Genomic DNA, 17,824 nt, shown 5'->3' with positions numbered 1-17,824 from the left:
CCTTCCTCTCTCCATCCCTCACTTTCTATAAGCTTATGATCTTGATAGACATTATGCACGGAACATGAAAGCTGATAAAACCAATCCCTGCCCTTAAGGATCTTATAGCTCTGTAAGGAAGACAGTATAAAAATGTGTTACTAAGGAAACCACAAATAAAGTACTTGGGAGTTCAGAGTGAATAAAAATGAATTATCAGAAAAAGATTGATGGAGGAAGTGGATAGACGTAATTTCCACAGGAAGAAGAATGGAGAAAATGCATTCTGGGAAAAGAAACCATGTAAAAAGGAACACAGAAAGATTTAAAAAAAAAAAAGCATTTGGTGTACTCAAGGAATTCCAAATAATAATGGAAGATAAGGCTGGAAAAGCAAGTTGAAGTCAAAGTTTGGGTGTCCTTGCATGTCATGCAACAGTGTTTGGAATTTATTATCCAGGGCAATGTAGAGTCGCTGAGGACTTTTGAGAAGAAGAGCAAAATCAATAAAAACAAATAAGTCTCCCTGCCTCCTAGAAAGTAGAGTGCCTAAAGCATGAGCTTTGAAATTACATAGAACCAGTTTAAATTCTGGCTATTCCATTTGCTTAATGATGAGAACATTTCTTAAACTTCTCCCCTCGCCTCAGTTTCCTCCTTTGTAGACTAGGATACCAAAACCTGCCATACGACATATCATGGAAGTTAACTGCACCCGGCAGAGAGGACACACTCAGCAAATGTTGTTTCCCACACCCCTTTTTGTGTTTCCTATTTTCATTAATGACATCTCAGATTTATTTCAACACTTCACTTCTTTCCCGTCCAACCAGTGGACAAATTCTTTCAATTCTCTCTCTGCACTGGCTCTTGTATTCATAATTTTCTTGACCGTCTCCCTTCCTCTCTCCCGTTTCAGACCTCCATCTCCAGTTGCTTGCATTATTGTTTTATGCTTCCTACTGGTTTAGAGCCACCTCCAGACCCTCTGCCCTCCAGCCCACACCACTGACTGGTTGGATTCATCTTCCTATAGCACTTTGTTGGTCCTATCATTGCCCTAGCTGAAATACATCTATGTAGAATTAAGTCCAAATTCCTTAGTTTCACATTCAGGGCCTTACAATGCCTGGTCCCCAAAACCTTTTTTCAGGAAAACCTCCCATTAATTACAATGTTTCAGTCAAATAAAACAATTTTTGTTTCCTGTATTGCTCCAGGCCCTCTGACTCTGTGCCTTCACTCATACCATTCCACTGCCTGGAATCCCTTCCTCTTATCACACTTCATTCAACTATAAAAGAAGCCTACTTGCTGACAAAGGCATTAAGAAGAGTTAGAAAGAAGTCGGGTCTTTGGTGGCATCACTGAACCTCTGAATTCACTAATCCCAGGGCCCCCAACCTCAGGACTACTCGTTATGTGACCTAATAAATTCCTTTGTGGTTTAAACCACTTGTGTTGGGTTATTTTATTATTAACAGTTCAAAGTATCCTATATGATAATGTGGTTACTCCCTTAAGGAGCTCAAATTTAGCATGATAATGTAGGAGAAGATGACTTCTAAACAACTCTTTATATTTTTCCATGAAAATGAGAGGTATCCCCCAGAAGGAGTCATGCCTCCATACTCTGTGCCCCTATTGAACTAGAATTGTTCAATCCTTCAATCCTTCTGTTCCATTGGCCACAGGAAAATAAAGACTTCAGAAATAATTATGCAGTTGCTTAATTATTCCTAATTCATCAGTAACCCTGCCCACTGGCCTGGTAATTAGTCTTCCAAGGTATGAAGGCAAGACAGAAAGTGTCTGTGGGCTTCCTTCCCTGTACCCAGTACCTGCCGTACCTGCTATTGTTCCAATGCCTGGCTTTACTGCTGCCAACCTTTCAAGAGATTTTCCTCTCCTCCGATGAAAATCATTTGAGAAAATTCTGTATATTCGAAATTTAGAATGAATAAACAATCCCTTTGTCCCCAATGTAACTTTTTTATACTTACCACTTTCACTGTCATGGAACATAGGTCAAGTCCTCAGGGGCTAGGCCAGGAGAAAGCGTTAGACCCACCACAACCCTGCATCCCAGAGTCATACCAGTCCCTCTGCTCCCTGCCTCAGGGGGCTTCTTGGAATATCACTCTTAAAAATCTAATGTGGCCATTTTCTCCACCTACTATTTTTTCCCTAAAGTTTGTAGGACTCAGACCCCAAACTTATTTTCTGATGTTTCTAGGGAAATTCAAAAAGTAAGACTCTGATATCATAAAGTTCCTCTGGTGGGTGATCCACTATGAACCTTGTGATCTCCAATTGCAACATCTCCAATTGCATTACCAAGTTTTTATGTTATAGTGTAGTTTATTTGAGTGCATACCTTGTCTTCCTCCAAAACAAGCTTCTGGAGGGCAGTTTTCCTATATGTTTCATCTCTGTTCCCTAAGCGCAGTTTCCTGAACGTGACAGATTCACTGTCAACAATGAAGGGAATATAGAGTTGCTATGTTTAGAATGGGATGAGTGGGGAGGAGATTGGAGCCAGAAAGGCTACTTAGGAGGCAGTGATCCAGACAAGAGGGTATAAGTGCTTTACACTAAGTGCTAGAAATGGCCAAGTGTAATAGATTTGGGAGATATTGCAGGGATAGTGTTATCAGAGATTCTGATGAACTGTATAGAGGAGATTTAAGAAAGGAGGAGAAACCAACCTGATTATGGAATACAAAACACACAAAGTTAGGAAATAGGATTAAACAAATGAACATGAGAAAGAAATGAGGAGCATATAAAGTAATGGGAACCAGAAGAAATTAGTTTACTTTTAGTTTCTCTACATTTCTGCTGGTAAGAGCACCAAAATTGAACATAACCTTCTATTAAGTATTCAACTGATGGACAAGACCTCACAGTGTTGCTCTGAAAATATTCCTTCCAAAAGACAGATAGTTTTCCGCCAAAATCTGTTGTTCTCTGTTCGCTGAGAACATGGCTGGTCTATATTTTGCAGCCCCTTCTGCATCTTGGGGTGGCTACGGGACAGTTCTCACCAACGGACTAGGAAGAGAAGTAAAATGTGCCACCTCCAGGCCTAGCCCTGGAAGCAAAGGTGTGCCTTCTCAATGCTCTCCCCCTTGCTACTGCTTAAATCTCACAGCAACCTGATATCCACCAGGAAGAGGATGATAAGACCCTGAGGGATGGTGGAGCAACGTGAGGAAAAAACCTGAATGAACAGCCCAGCCTCCTGCTGACCTGAACGCTTACTTTGGATCATTCTATCAGAGGACTGAAAATGAAATTCATTTGAGGCCACTGAATTACGATTAGATCTCTTTTTGTTGTGGCATTACCTGAATTCACGCAATACTCTGTTCTGTTTGTTTGGGGCTCCTATGGCTTTAACAGGAGTCAGCCTTATCCTAAGGCTGAGGAGAGCCCCACTGTCTCTAAACTATTTACTCATCAAGAAAGCATAAAATATCCACTGAAAGATAGGGACTTTAGGGATAACATTAAGGGTAACCTAAGGGTTAGAGATTAGAAGTTAGGTTAGCTATACAAGTTTAAAAGAAACTTTTTCCAGCTCTCAGTAACAGAAAAATCTAGACTGGTTTTTATATATATCACCAAAATAACAAAACAAAACAAAACAGAAACCCACCTTGTTTTTATTTACATCACAAAACCCAGAGCTTTTCCCTCCTTGCCATAGTTGCTAGGAAATTCAGAGACATAGTTGTGGTTTGATAGCAAACACACTAGCACACATGATCTGTGAATTCTTGGTCACTGGCTTTCATCCGCTTACTCATATTTTCTCTCTCTACTGATTACCTCAACTATAATTTCTACACTCCTAAGCCGAGTCAGATGTAAGACACTTCAAATAATTTCAGGAATGAAATGAAACAAAAAAAGAAAAAAAATACATTTCAAAAGGACCCATTTTTTAAAAACAAGTTCTATATGCAGAAGCTATAAAACTTGATGAGACAATGTGTACTGTTCCAAAGGTGATTTCAAAACAGTGCCACTTGGATAATCCACTTTGTAGCCTGCAATTTTCTGCTTTTGACACACAAGAATATATTTATTAGGCTTTTTATAGACTTTTGACATATAATTTACTGTTCCAAACACTCATTTCTTGATCTTTGCTCTTTACACCAGACATCTATTTCATGTAGCATATATACTACTCAACTGTCATAATAAGAGAGGCAAAATGAAAACACTCAGTTTTAATTTAGTACAGAATTATGTTTTAGTAACTCTTTTTCTGCATTTTGGTTATATTATTTATATGTATAAATTAAATAAATCATTTTCATAAGAGTTTTAACCAAATTTGAATGGACTTTTTGTAATGGTTTCCACCTCCTACAAGCTTAATAATACCATGTTGGAGGAATTATATAATCACTGAAAAGATTCTAAAAGGTAGCACAGTAGTCATGTTATACCTATTCAAAAGTGATATGAAAGGTCAATTCCATTTAAGACTTCAAATATACACCCTAATTTTAAAGCTGCCAAACACCTTACATATAATCATGAACGCTTTGTGTATAATAGCGGCAGTGTTAGTTTAAGAAAAATATATATTGGACTTTACACTAAGTGTATTTAATATTTAAATACATTATAATCTATTTTAAAGAATTTAGGAAATTTTAGGTAACCAAAAACATATTTCCAATATTTCTACAATGTCCAAGATTCACGGTCTCCAGGCAACTAGGGAGCACATGGCTGCACGGGATCTGGCCTAGTCTCCCAGTGCTGTTGTACGTTTGGGTGATGATTTATTCAAACCCAGCTTCAAACCCACTATTAACTCCCTCATTGCTTTAATGCAACTAGCCCACCATTCATAACTGTCAAGGACCGATTCATCGGAACTGGGACATTTTAGGCCTCCAACGTGTAAGAATGTCTTTTTTTTTTCTTGTTAGCCCATATAAGACTATAAATGCTATTGTTTGATTCTTTCACATTCTCCCCTTTTTTTGTACGTACTTTAGAAGACATTTACCCAATTTTTAAACTAACCTGTCACAGGAAACTCATACTTGAATCGTAAGTACAGATGGCATGTTAGAGAATTTTTTGCTAGTGGTTGATAGCGATGGCCTCTGAAAGCCTCTCAACTAATCCTGAGTAGGTCATGTTGGCTTTTATAAAATAAAAATAAACTGCAGCATGTACACCCTGACAGGAATAAGTGACCAGGTGACTAAAACTTGGTGAGATCTTCGAAAAAACATGACAGAGAAATGACCACTTAGATAACGCTGATTCTCTTCTGTTTAAAAAATATAAAGAATTTACAGTAATGATTGAATCTCAAGTAATGACTAAATCTCAATTTCATAACATGTCAAGAAAGAATTAAACCATGGAAGAATGTGTAGAACATAAGCCCATCTTCATAAACTTGAAAAATGTCAAATAGAAAAAACAAAGGAATGGTTAACTAAAAATTCGGGTTATCATTACGTGGGGGACACAAGGTTGAGAGAATGAGATCTACAGAGACACATAAGGGACTTCCAAAATTCCTGTGAAAACTTAGAAAAATAAATCCCAAAGATGAGAAAAACTTTCTGAGTTTGGTCAGTGGATAGTGGGCAAAATGTTGTTCCTGTATAATTATTTTGGTAAGGAAAGCTTATTAGGATTTTCATGGAAAGGAAGGTTTATGGTATACTAGTTCAGTTAGAAAATGTCAGTCCTAATATTATGAAAGCTCAGAAAGTCTTCTCGGGAGAATTTCCTGATGTTTTGCCCGTCTCATCAGGAATGTCAACGGAGGAATAAAATGGCACTCGATCTTCTGGACAGCTTGGTGTTTTGTCTTTGGCTGTCAAGCAAAAAGGACTGCAACTGCACTCATCTGGAGAACATTAGAATATTCTGCAAAATCAGACAACCCAGATAATGGATTAACAGAATACTGGCCAGTCATTACCTCCAACTTGCCTTGGAAGAGGGCGTAATCCCACCTCATAGCACAGGGATGAATGAGCTACAATCTCAACAGTATAAATACTTAAGAGATGAAAATGTACCTGGACACTTATATTCCCACATGGGAGGCATAAAGATTGCATAACATGCAAATTCTTCATTCAAAAGGGAAAAAATCCACTTGATACACAGATAGCATTTTATTTTTTAAAGCTGAAAATTTCTAAAAATTAATCATTTATTCAGATAGTCAGAAGGTTCTTATGTGTTGAAATGCATATACTTAGAGGCTGTCAATAGCAAGCTCATGGTTTAAATTCTAAGTTTAAAACTGAATGATTTCAATATTTTTCAGAGGTTTCTCTAAAAGCACATGCACCTGCTCAAAGAGGAGGGTGTTTACTACTATAATTATCTAGAGACCATTTAACTTGAGGTTGAAATATACATGTATGGGTGTGTATATATAGATGTACATATACATATGCATCTATATATACACACAGACAAGCACACACATACATATATATTTGTATATAAATTTGAGTAAAAAATGTACTTTGTTTCTTCAAAATTAACTTTAAGGAATTTTTAACTGCATTCTTCTTTTAATACTATGTACCATGCAATAAGCCTTGTATTACATCATTATATCAACTGAACACAGATACTCCCCAAAGAACTGGCTCAGGAAAGTGGCACAACTTGGCAGCCTGTCCCATCCCCCTTTGGCTTGGATTCCAATTAAGTCTAACCATGAGGGAATGGCTTTCCGCCAAGAGCACAACAAAGGAGCGGACAATGTTAGTCTTGGGCCATGGGGAAATTAAAGGCAATAATGGAGAATGGGGTTTCTGGAATTGCCCCCTCTGATCTAACCTGAGAAATGCTGAGAAGGGACTGGTGTGAACCAGTATGTCTTCTTACGTCCTGATCTGTTTATTTTTCTGTCATACACCTTGGGTATGTAAGGCTTCCAAATGAAACTGCAGCACGCACAGGCTAACAAGAGGGTGAGATCTCCTGGATCCTGTGTTCTAATGCTTGTGCCCCTTCTGGTGGTGTGCAACTACCCCTCTTCATCTCCCAGAGCCTGGCTGACTATCTGAAGCCAAGTTTCCACAGTAGGAAATAGGTGGAGACCTGGCATTAGATCAGCTCCCTGGGTCCCAATGTGGGCAAAGTTGGTTCTTTGGGACTTGAATCCTGATAAAATGAAGAGACAGAGTAGCTGAGTCCTAACCCCAGCTCTGCCGTCGACTTACTGTGCACCCCTGGGCAAGTCAGTTCCAGTCCCTGAGCCTTTGTTTTCTCCTCTATGACATTCTTTCATCATTTTCAAAATGTGGTCCAGGGAGACTAGAGGTCTCTGAAATCCTTTCAGGGTGTTTGTGAGATCAAAAAACTTGTCATTATACTACTCAGATGTCATCTGCTGATTTTATTCTCATTTGCTCACAAATGTCCAGTGTGGTTGTTCAGAAGCCACATGAGGCAGCCATGAGATTGAGGTGGTGCTAATGCCTCGATAGCCTGCATAAGCGGATCAAAACCTAAGCCATAGTCCATGCACATGAACCTGAGAAAAGGAAACAGGAACAACTAATCACCAAGAGCCCAGTGGGCTTTCTCAAACAAGGCCATTACTAAAGCTATAGTCGATCGAGTCTTCTTTGCTTCTGCATCTTCCCTATTAAACACCTTGCCCCTAGCTCCTCCTGTCAATGGAGTGCTCCTAATTGGGTTGGAGTTGGCCAGTGTGACTTGATTTTTGCTCAAACTCTTGAAACTTTTAATGTGCCTCAGTGTATCTTTTAACATATGTAATACCGCAACAGATTAAATGCAGAAGCAGGTCTGAGAATCTAGCTCTCTTCCATTAAACCAGATCTGAAAGAGATTTACCAAAATAAGTAAAACAATGCCACCCTTTTCACTAATAAAAATGAATTGTTCCTCACAAAAATGTTTTATTTGCGTATTTATTAATACTACTTTTAAATGAATTAATAAACATTTGACTTTAATATCTAATGCAATAAATAACGATAGATACGACTCACATAAACCAAAGCTCTTTGGGGTCCTCAATAATTTTGGAGATTGTAAAGTAGCGCTCAGATCAATACATTTGAGAACTGCTGGATTAGATAATTTGAGACCCCTTTTAGCATTATGGTTCTTTGATATCCTAGGCATCATCAGACAGTATTACCATGGTGAGCAACTTCATGGGAGAATTAAAATCTCCAATATACCTTGTCTCATATAAACATAATCTATAAACAAATAATTTAAAATATTTTCTAAATTAAACAAAAGTTGGTAAAGAATCAGTCGCTAACCCAGAGAACCTATTCGACCTGCAGTCTTCTGAATAAAGCCACAGTTAGCTCCTCATTCATGGCTTACTTCGCATTTTGAGGCCACTGTTCCCGAAATCCTTATTCTAACTGCCTATACCAGGAATCAGCACCTGCTCCAGAGTCAGTCACTTGAGGAATAAGGGAAGCCCGGGCAGTGACTCTAGGGCAAAATTCTAACCAGTGGGGTCATTATACGCTGAACACTAGTCAATCAGATCTTCACCTTGGGAGATTTGAAGGTGTCATGCGGAAAGATCTATAAAGAGTAATTACTGTGTCACGCACACTGAAAGACACAAGGGCAGCTACAAAAACTGAAGCTAGGAAGAACTAGAAGCCATACAGACTTAGAAGCTGTGAGACACAGAGAATGAGAGTAGGGAGAAAAGCCATTCAGAAATGTGGTGGGCAAAAAGGAAAGTGAAAGCAGACAGAGCAGCCAAGACTACTCGAAACTGCCACCCAAGGATGACATACCACCAGCGTTGCTCCTGGCCCGCTGGGACAGTTTCCCAAATGATGTTTCAGGTCTCCATGAGCCTACTGCTCAACTGCTGGAGTGAGTACCTGTCCCTATGTCTATGCATCTGTACATACAGCATCCAAGGACCCTGGGGTTTTCCTCTTTCTTTATTGCCCAGAAAGTCTGACACAACTCAACAATGCTGGAGTATCTGTTGGGATACTGAAACGTAAAGGGATAAAAGCAAGAGAAAAGTAGTATATTTGCTTAAAGCAAATACACAGAATAACCTTTGAAGAGTTATGTATATGATTCTACATACTTTATATATTATATATAAATGCATGTCCTTAGAGAGTTATAATTTTCCTCTTTTTTAAGGAACTAATAAATTAGTTTAGGACTAGAGAATGGAGAGGAAACGTCCCAACACTAAGCCAGGATGAGAGCCAGTTAGAAAAGAGGAGAAAGAGAAAGATTTGGAATGAAGGTAGTAAACAACAAGAATCTGACTCATAAGAGTTCTATTCTTTGGGAACTTGTAAGAGAAGTAAGTTAAGAATAGCAGCTAAGAGCAAAAATCATAATAAAATTAAGATTAGAGGACAACGTGGGTTGGTCTGATTCCCACTGCTAAAATGCATCAAGACAATTAGGACATCACAAATTTCACTGGTTTACCATCCACTTACTAACACATTTTTTCACCTACGTATTCCTACGTTCAATATATTTGTGCTGAGTGCCAGGTATACGGCTGGAGCCCCACACAGATTAGACACTCAGGAACCCTTTTAGGGAATGAGAGAAAGAACTACAGACTTCCGGGTAGCATAATGACTACATGGTCCATGTGTCAAAGAGCTGACAATCCAGGAAATAAGAAATTAAATTCTCAAGGTCTAAGACAGGTGCAATCCACGCCTTGAGATAACCAGTGGGTTTTGACAATGGGTAGGGAGACTTCCACCTGTAGGGAAGAAGGAAGTCTTTATGAGGGAATATTTCAACTGGGTCTTGAAAGGTGAGTAGGTTTATGACAGGTGAAGATCTGGAAAGAGAGCATATAAAAGGTTGGGGAAGGCAAGACCAAGGCCACAGAAACAGGCATAAATGGGGCCCATTTGAAGGACAGCGAATAAGTTGATGGACACAACATGCATAGGGGTACAGAGAGAGGGAGGACTAGAAAAGACACATCAGAGTCAAAGCATTAGGGTTCAGAGGCTAGGATAGGTTTGGTTTAATTACTTAGAAAATAATAGGAAATTGTGAAAGTTTCGGTGTAGAGGAAATGACATAAAAATTAATTACTATCATTTTAAGGGCTTACTCCGTGCTAATAGGATTTTATATGATCATCACAGCCTCACAATGCAATATTTTTATTCCCATTTTACCTATAAGAGAACACAGGCCCAGGCTGCCCCCAGAGCTTGCCCAAAATCAGAGAGCTAATAGTTGAGCTGGATTCAAATCCACATCTGTCTAACATCAATCCCTGTGGTCTTAACGTCTAAGAGTGTAGACTCAATTCACTTCAGAGGCATATAACCAAAGCAAATGAGTGAGGCAGATTGGTGTCAGACAACAGGAAGTGGAGGAAACTATAGCAAATATGACATACACAAAAGCTTCAAAATAAAGGGGAGGAAACGTGCTGTCTGGCTAAGGCCAAACAAAATTGCACTCAAACTGGAGCCAGCAGTTTGTCACCTCTGCGGAAGAAACTCGGCCCTTTTTCGCTCTAATGTGATCAGAATTGCGTTTTAAGACAACTAATTCAAAGGTTTATGAAGTTTATACTGGTCAAGAAGAAGCCAAGTGGCAGGAAGACAGTCAATAGAACCTCAACACATATTTCCCAAAGAGCGAAAATAAATCTGGTATGACACTGCCGAGGCAGAGTGATGGTCTTCAGTCACAGGGGTGAGAAGGGTGGGGCGAGGTATGGGGTAGCTGTTCTCTATTTCCAATCATTTCACCCCCAGTGGTGCCTCATTTTTTAAACCCTCTGCAACCCAACTACAGCACCCATTGAAAGTCTCCAAAGAGTTCAGTCTCAAAGCAAAACAAACAAACAAACAAAACAAAACCCAGTAGTGCATAAAGGAGTCTTCACTGAATATTTTATGAAGAAAACAGAGGCGGAGATTTTCCTCACATTCCACAGCAAGGTAGTCAATCGCTTCAAGATCCCCAAACAGATACATATCATCTCCCAAGCTTTTTCACCCACACCTGACACAAGATTTTTATCAAATTTCTCTTCACCTGTCTTCAAGCTCCCACATTGCATCTAGCCTTGTTACCACCTATTTCCCACTTGCAGATTTTTCTCCCGAGAATTTAAAGTGAATCAGCCCTTTAGGACACAAAGCAATGTAGTTCTGGTCGGGCTGCTACTCCAGATTTTGTAGAGGCCAACGCCCCAAGGCCATGCCTAGAAAAGCTCAGAGCTCAGCTCCCATCCGGAACTATCCACCTCAGGGCAGAGCTCAGCTGCCACACTGCTACCCACACAGCCCTGTGAGGTGCTCACCACCCAGCTCGATGAACTTTTCCAAGCACTTCTTGCAAACATGCATCAACTGGGTTGTCCCCAAGAAGAATCCTGGTGAAGGAAATTTTCTTTATACAGTTACAGAATACTACTGCAACCAGGATGACCGGGAGGAGGACTGTTGCTTTAATAAGAATCTGAAAATAAAGAGTCAGAAGCATAGCACCAGAGCCCAAGGGAGGGCTGAGGGCTGGAAACACGAATCTGGATGCGTGCAAGGTAAGGCTGGAGTGGTGAGAGGGGATGAGGGCGGGAGGACAGAGAGCGAAGAGAAGGATGAGAAAACAGCAGAGATAAGACTTAGGACCGTGAGGCTCACAGGGCCGAAGTAGGGTGGACAGTGCAGCTGGGCCGGCACTCAGGGGTCATGAGGAGAGGAAAACCCATGGTCTGTAGGCAAAAGGGAGAGATCCAGAAAGTACTGAGTTGTTGGACATGCAAGAGACAGGTGATGATCTGTTCCGTGAGAGGGACGGTAAAAGAAAAGAGAGGAAAACAAACAAGAAGGAGGAAATAAAAAGACGAAATAGTTTAATAAATCATGCTGAAGAGATGGTCCTACGGACTCATTGTGATCCAATGCTCATAAGATTATTATCACGTTGCACATTAGTAGTAGTCCTTGCTCCTGTAGCGAACGCAGGTTTACAACAAGAAGGCATTTGAACTAACTAAACTGAAAACTAGTCCACGGAGGAAAACTCTGAAGGTAATAGGTAAAAGCAGGTGAAAGACAAAAGATGAGTCAAGTCTAAAAAGTGGGATGTCCGACTAGTAAGATAAAATCGACAATTCTCTTAGTTCTTTAACAAAGGACTCGCAGCTACTGTAGCCATTACGATAAGCACTAAACATCTAAATCTGAAACTTCAGTCAGAAAGTAGACCCACTACCACACGCTATGAAGGTGTCCGATCTTGAAGGCTTGGAAAACAGGGTGGGGAAAAAAAGCAGAGCGAGAAAGAGGCGATTTTCATCAGTGTCTGCCACCAGCTAGAGGGATATTCAAAATCACATTTCAGATGAAGTATGAGCATGAGCAATATATTCACCTGGTGCTCACAAATCCCAGAGAAAGTTAATTAGCCACTTGGGAATGCAGTTACATTTTCTCTACCTTAGATGCACTGAGGGAAAAGGGCAAAAAGTTGGAATCACTTCTACCAGGAATGAGATTAGTTTATACATTGGTTTCAAGCCCTGGTTTTCCACATAAGTGAAAAATGAAACTAGAAACATATGCTCTGAGGTTGCCCCTGATTCACTCCTCGTTTTAACAAGGACGTCTAGAATGGTGATCTGGTCTGCTGTTTCATAGCGGGACTCATTCAATCTTTCCCCAGAGGGTTCATCAAAGAACGCATCAATATTTTGCACAACAGGACAGTGGTGCCTTTTTCCAGGATCTTGAAGGATATGTGTGCATTCCCTCCACCCCCGTACTCCTAGAAGATCCATCTACACATTACATCACTTCGTTCTTTCAAACCTGCCTCAACTGGGCACGTTTTCCCTGTTAAAGCTTCAGAAAATTCTAGAGTGATGCATTTTATTTCTACTGTATCAAAAACATTAAAAAAATAGGAACCCTTCAAGTAAAACAAATATCATATATATCCCAAGTAATCGACCTCTTTTTCCAGGCTTGCTCAAAATTTTTGTTGGCTTGTATAAACATTTTAATTGTGTGCAACTATTTTGTCTTCCAAAGCACGACCCAGCTAGCTTACACATCATGAACAGCAAGCACACACCCTTTTTAGCAAAAATCATATTACTATATAAAGTTTCAGCCCAATAGCCACAGGTGCAAGAGGCAATGTGTCTGCAGTTCTCAATCACATTCTCTTTTATTATGGGCCATTTCAGCCAACGTAATCTATAATGAATGTATTGGGTTTTGTACTCTTTCAGAAGTTCCAGCCAATGTCTATATGCCCCTTCCCTTGGTGCTCCTGAGAGCAGGAGAGCCTCAGGGAGGGGTGGACGAAATTGGAAAATATAAATAACAAATCAAAAATTACAATTGATTGGATAAACAATTTCCCTTAGTCTGTTTCTTAATAAGTGATCGATTTTATGATCAATATTCATTATTTCCCAGAACATACCAAACTGCTTATTGAACAAATGAATGGCTGAAACTACAATGACACAGAATCAAAAAGGTGAACCAATTTCTTTAATAACATGGGTTGAACAGCCTGTCTCATCTTACCTGGTTGTTCCACATCAGTGCACTTTTCTTCATAGCCCTTTGGAAAAAGGCTGAAGTTCAGGAAAACAGGGGAGGTAATTCATTACTCATTAAAAGAAATGCGTTCTGGGAGCACGTGTTTAGATGTGTGAGGGCTGAACTGCAGTTTGTGCTAGGCTGGCTTTTGTCTGTTCAAAGTATGTTCTCAACCTGCCAAACCAGGCCCCCCCTGAAAGGCATCGCCTTTGGGATTTGGTGTACTCCGTGGATGCGTAGAGACTTGGAAGACCCAGAGCACAGCCCCTTTCTGACAATATTTTTTTATTAAAACTCATGAAAATGACTAATGGATACTTTGGTTAAAACAACTTGGTAGCTAAGATTGGCATTTTGTTTCCCAGTTCTCAGATAACTTTCCAAGCATTTCATTGAACTTAACCAATTCTGATAAACTGTTAGAGACATCCAGGATATTCTCCGCTGTGCTTCCCCTCATCACCTCAAAACAATATGATGGCCGATACATGTTCAGATGGCTGTCTCCTCCTCCCCAGTTTTCAGTGATTTCCAATGGTCCCGTGTACAAAAAAAAAAAAAGTTTGTGGAGAAATGCAATGCACTGGCAGCTAGTATTAGCACTGACTTCACCAAATTGCTAACGCAAATGTGTCGACAAGCTTCACTATTTAGCAGCGGTAGCAAGCAGGACCCTCGCCTTGTGATAAACACTGTCATGGGCAGGCCTCCCCTTGTGCTCCTGCACCTGCCCTCCCCGCTCACAGCCTGCAGAGGAGTGGGGAACCACTCTGGGCTCCCTTTTCTCATCCCTCATCTCATGGTCCCACAGTGTCTATAACAAATGCCTAATTACCCAGCTCTATGAGAAATGCTGGACTGATCAATTATGAAACCAACAAATGATTAACTAGTTAAGAAAAAAAAAAAACATCACTTACTTAAAGTCAGTCATCCAAGGCTTATCCAAACTACTTAGGAAAATCTCATTAAATCAGGCTCCCTTAATTAGAAATTAGATAATTCTGACAGGAGCAAAGCTAAAGTTTACCTTTGTACCGTCTGTTAAAAAAATATTTTTGCAAAGCAAAGGAATAACATAAACAAGGCTTAATGATTTTGTAAATCTAAAGTTCTAGGACAAATTCAACATTCTCTTAAGTATCTTGACAGCAAGGCGTCAACCCTGAAGCTACCTTCACACTGTATGCAAACCTCCTCCACCTACAGAAAATACTCAAAGCTTTAATTGTGAAAACATTCTTACCTATCACTTAAGAAAGTCTCAGAAAGGGTGCCTGGGTGGCTCAGTTGGTTGAGCGACTGCCTTCGGCTCGGGTCGTGATCCTGGAGTCCCGGGATCGAGTCCCGCATCGGGCTCCCTGCTCGGCGGGGAGTCTGCTTCTCCCTCTGACCCTCTTCCCTCTCGTGCTCTCTCTATCTCTCATTCTCTCTCACTCAAATAAATAAATAAAACCTTTAAAAAAAAAAAAAAAGTCTCAGAAAAGACTTTACCAGGTAACATAACTGGAACCTAGTTGTAATTAAAGCTATTTAAATATATGCATACATATCTCATTTATATTGCATCATCAGGAATCCATACAAGAAAAAGTTCCAGACAACTAAGATTTTTACTTTAAGCCTCAATAGTTACTTATTTTAATTAGAGAGGTTAAGGCACAGTGGTTAAATAATGGTGGCCGAGGCTGAGTCTACTTCTGCCGCCAGCTTGGGCAAGTTAATGTCTTTTGCCTCAATTTCCTTATCTGCAAGATGGGGATAACGATACTAACTCTTCAGAATGATGCTCTGAGGATTTAATGAAATGATGCATAAAGAAGGCTTCAGATCAATGTTTGTCCCAATAAACGCTCAACACATGCAAATCACTATTACTCCCTTCTGATAGGATTTAGGAAAAGTACATTATTACACAATTATCTGCCTTATCAAACAGAATGCACTGGTCATAATTTAACCCATTCTTATTTATTCAAAATCACCATCATGAAAATAACTGTATTATGCCTTACAAGACCATTTTTTTCTATATTAAGTCATGTTAAATTCTCATACTTACGTTGGCCCCTTAAATACTTTTTCATCTCCCCCTTCTTATTGCTGTTCCTTATCCATCAGTATGTCCCTGGTGTTTCTAGTAAAGTGTCTTACTTTATACACAATGGTCCAGATGAGGTTCTGTGAGAAACGCCAAGCCCTCCTACGAAGCACCTTAGGTGTGCTTTCTGGAAGCTTGTCTCCACACTGCCAGGAAGGCCTTTTCCATGTTCTCCTGAGTTCTAGAGTCTAGTCTTGATGACTCAGTGTGCTAACACCTGGCTTCTCCATAAGTACAGTGCTATTATATTTAAAAACACTGGGTATATATTTAAAGTTCCATAATCCAGAATTTTCACTGAGACTGACCATGCCCCGGTTAATAATAGTTTCTAGAATTTATTTCTGTGTCTCATGGACTGCTTTTAATGGTGCAGAGCCACTGGAATTGGAGGTGCTTATTTGGATTCTGTAGAGGAAGATGACTTGAAAATATACTGTCTTTGGTTCTTCTTCACCTATGAGTTACATCAGTCTAAAAAGTATACACGTTTGGGGGAGATTTCTTTTTTTTTCTTTTTAGTAGAATTTTTCCTCAGTCTTTCATCATCTAATCTGCATTCTCTGAAATAAGACTCATATCAGAAAAATGAGATATGGAAAACTGTTAACAGCAAAGTCTCCAAGCATGGTGAGCACATTCCTCTAATAAGTTTTCATCCATCAGCATCAGACTCAGCACAAACAGAGTAGAGACTTTATCTTCCATGTGCTACATTGAGGGGTTTTTTCATCTCATGGAGTGTAACATAAGCTGATGTGACATTCAGGATTTACAGAAAATAGATGTATTTTTACTCAGCAAGGAAGAACATGTTTTCTCCAGAGAATGGATAGATGTTGAAAGACATAAATGCTCTAAGATGTCATATTATAAAATGCCCATCCTATTTCTCTCAGCATCAAGTATAAAGGAGCCGTGATCTAATTAGGTTATTTGATGGTGATCATTTGTGATGGTGAATACCATAACGATGTCAACTACTAGGTCTGGTGGTAGCATTTCAACAGGCAGCGATGGGAGAGTGAAGCAAGAGGAAAATGGAGGAAAGAGATGAGATGATGACCCTACCAGCCTAGAAATCAATATGGTCAAGAGAACAAATCCCTTACTTGAGCTGCCAGGCTCAAGACAGAATAAGAGGAAGAAAGTCACCAACCCCAGTAGCTTTCTTTTTTTTTAATTTATATTTTTTTATTATTATGTTCTGTTAATCACCATACATTACATCATTAGTTTTTGATGCAGTGTTCCATGATTCACTGTTTGCGTATAACACCCAGTGCTCCATGCAGAACGTGCCCTCTTTAATACCCATCACCGGGCTAACCCACCCCCCCCACCCCCCTCCTCTCTAGTAGCTTTCATAAGAGGATTGGGAAAGTCTTTGAAAACAGTGGCTCTGCCACTAACCTGGTATGGGACCTTACTGTAATACAGTTAAACTCAACAGCCACCTCAACCTCCCCCACTGGAAAATGACATAGCCCGAAAACACTATTTGAACACTTAGGTTTTAGACCTCACAAGGAATGCCAGACTATATTCATAATCCAAGGATGGTAACCAACCACCCATGGACCAATACAATTCTTAGGGCTTAGATCACCAAATGCCTTGGCTGTGGCTGAGGGCCATGTCCTGGCCCAACACCTTTCCTCCTGGTGGGCCCGGTACAGAGCCGTTCTCTGAACTGGGATGAGAGGGCAACCGGGGCATCTGCTTTGCTCTGTGCCACAATTCTGAATTGTAACAGAAGTAAGAAGAAGGAGCTTACTGTTGCAAAATCCCAGAATTTATGTTTCATTCTCCTAGCTTCCCGGTTTTGCACATTATCTTCTCCATCTCGCCTTGAGTTCTAAATAACCACCCACCACCATCAAGGGCCAAGGCTATTCACTTCACTCATGTTCCCACCCTACTGAAGTCTATTTTCGAAAAAGTTGAATTAATTCATACCGAGGGACATAATTTCTTCAAGTACTTCCATCATCCGAGAAGATCTACATTAGAACAGGATCAATGTTCAAAAGGCAGTTGCTTATCTGGGATACATATAGTGATATACTGGCAGAAGGAAGAACAATATTAGTTCTATTCATATGTATTTTTTATGTAAAAAAATTAAAAGATTTACTAATATTTAATA

At 39.9% G+C, this 17,824-nt stretch overlaps 1 long non-coding RNA gene across 5 annotated transcripts in view; it reads right to left on the bottom strand.

Annotated features, from left to right (window-relative positions):
- LOC141373358 (uncharacterized) overlaps positions 1 to 14,151 on the bottom strand; it is a 205,126-nt gene extending 190,975 nt beyond the window's left edge. For 2 of the 5 annotated variants that reach the window (XR_012379258.1, XR_012379257.1), the window contains exon 1: positions 13,560 to 13,595. This is a non-coding gene — a long non-coding RNA (uncharacterized lncRNA). Of the gene's footprint in view, positions 1 to 13,559; positions 13,596 to 14,062 lie in introns of those variants that run through there. The other 3 variants (XR_012379259.1, XR_012379256.1, XR_012379260.1) reach the window with 2 other exon arrangements.
- Positions 14,152 to 17,824: the final 3,673 nt, after the last annotated feature.

This window comes from Callorhinus ursinus, unplaced genomic scaffold (assembly GCF_003265705.2).
Source record: "Callorhinus ursinus isolate GAN/ISIS: 27379988/994484 unplaced genomic scaffold, GSC_fseal_2.0 scaffold9, whole genome shotgun sequence".
NCBI lineage: Eukaryota > Metazoa > Chordata > Mammalia > Carnivora > Otariidae > Callorhinus > Callorhinus ursinus.
This window is presented reverse-complemented; position numbering and strand designations above follow the sequence as displayed.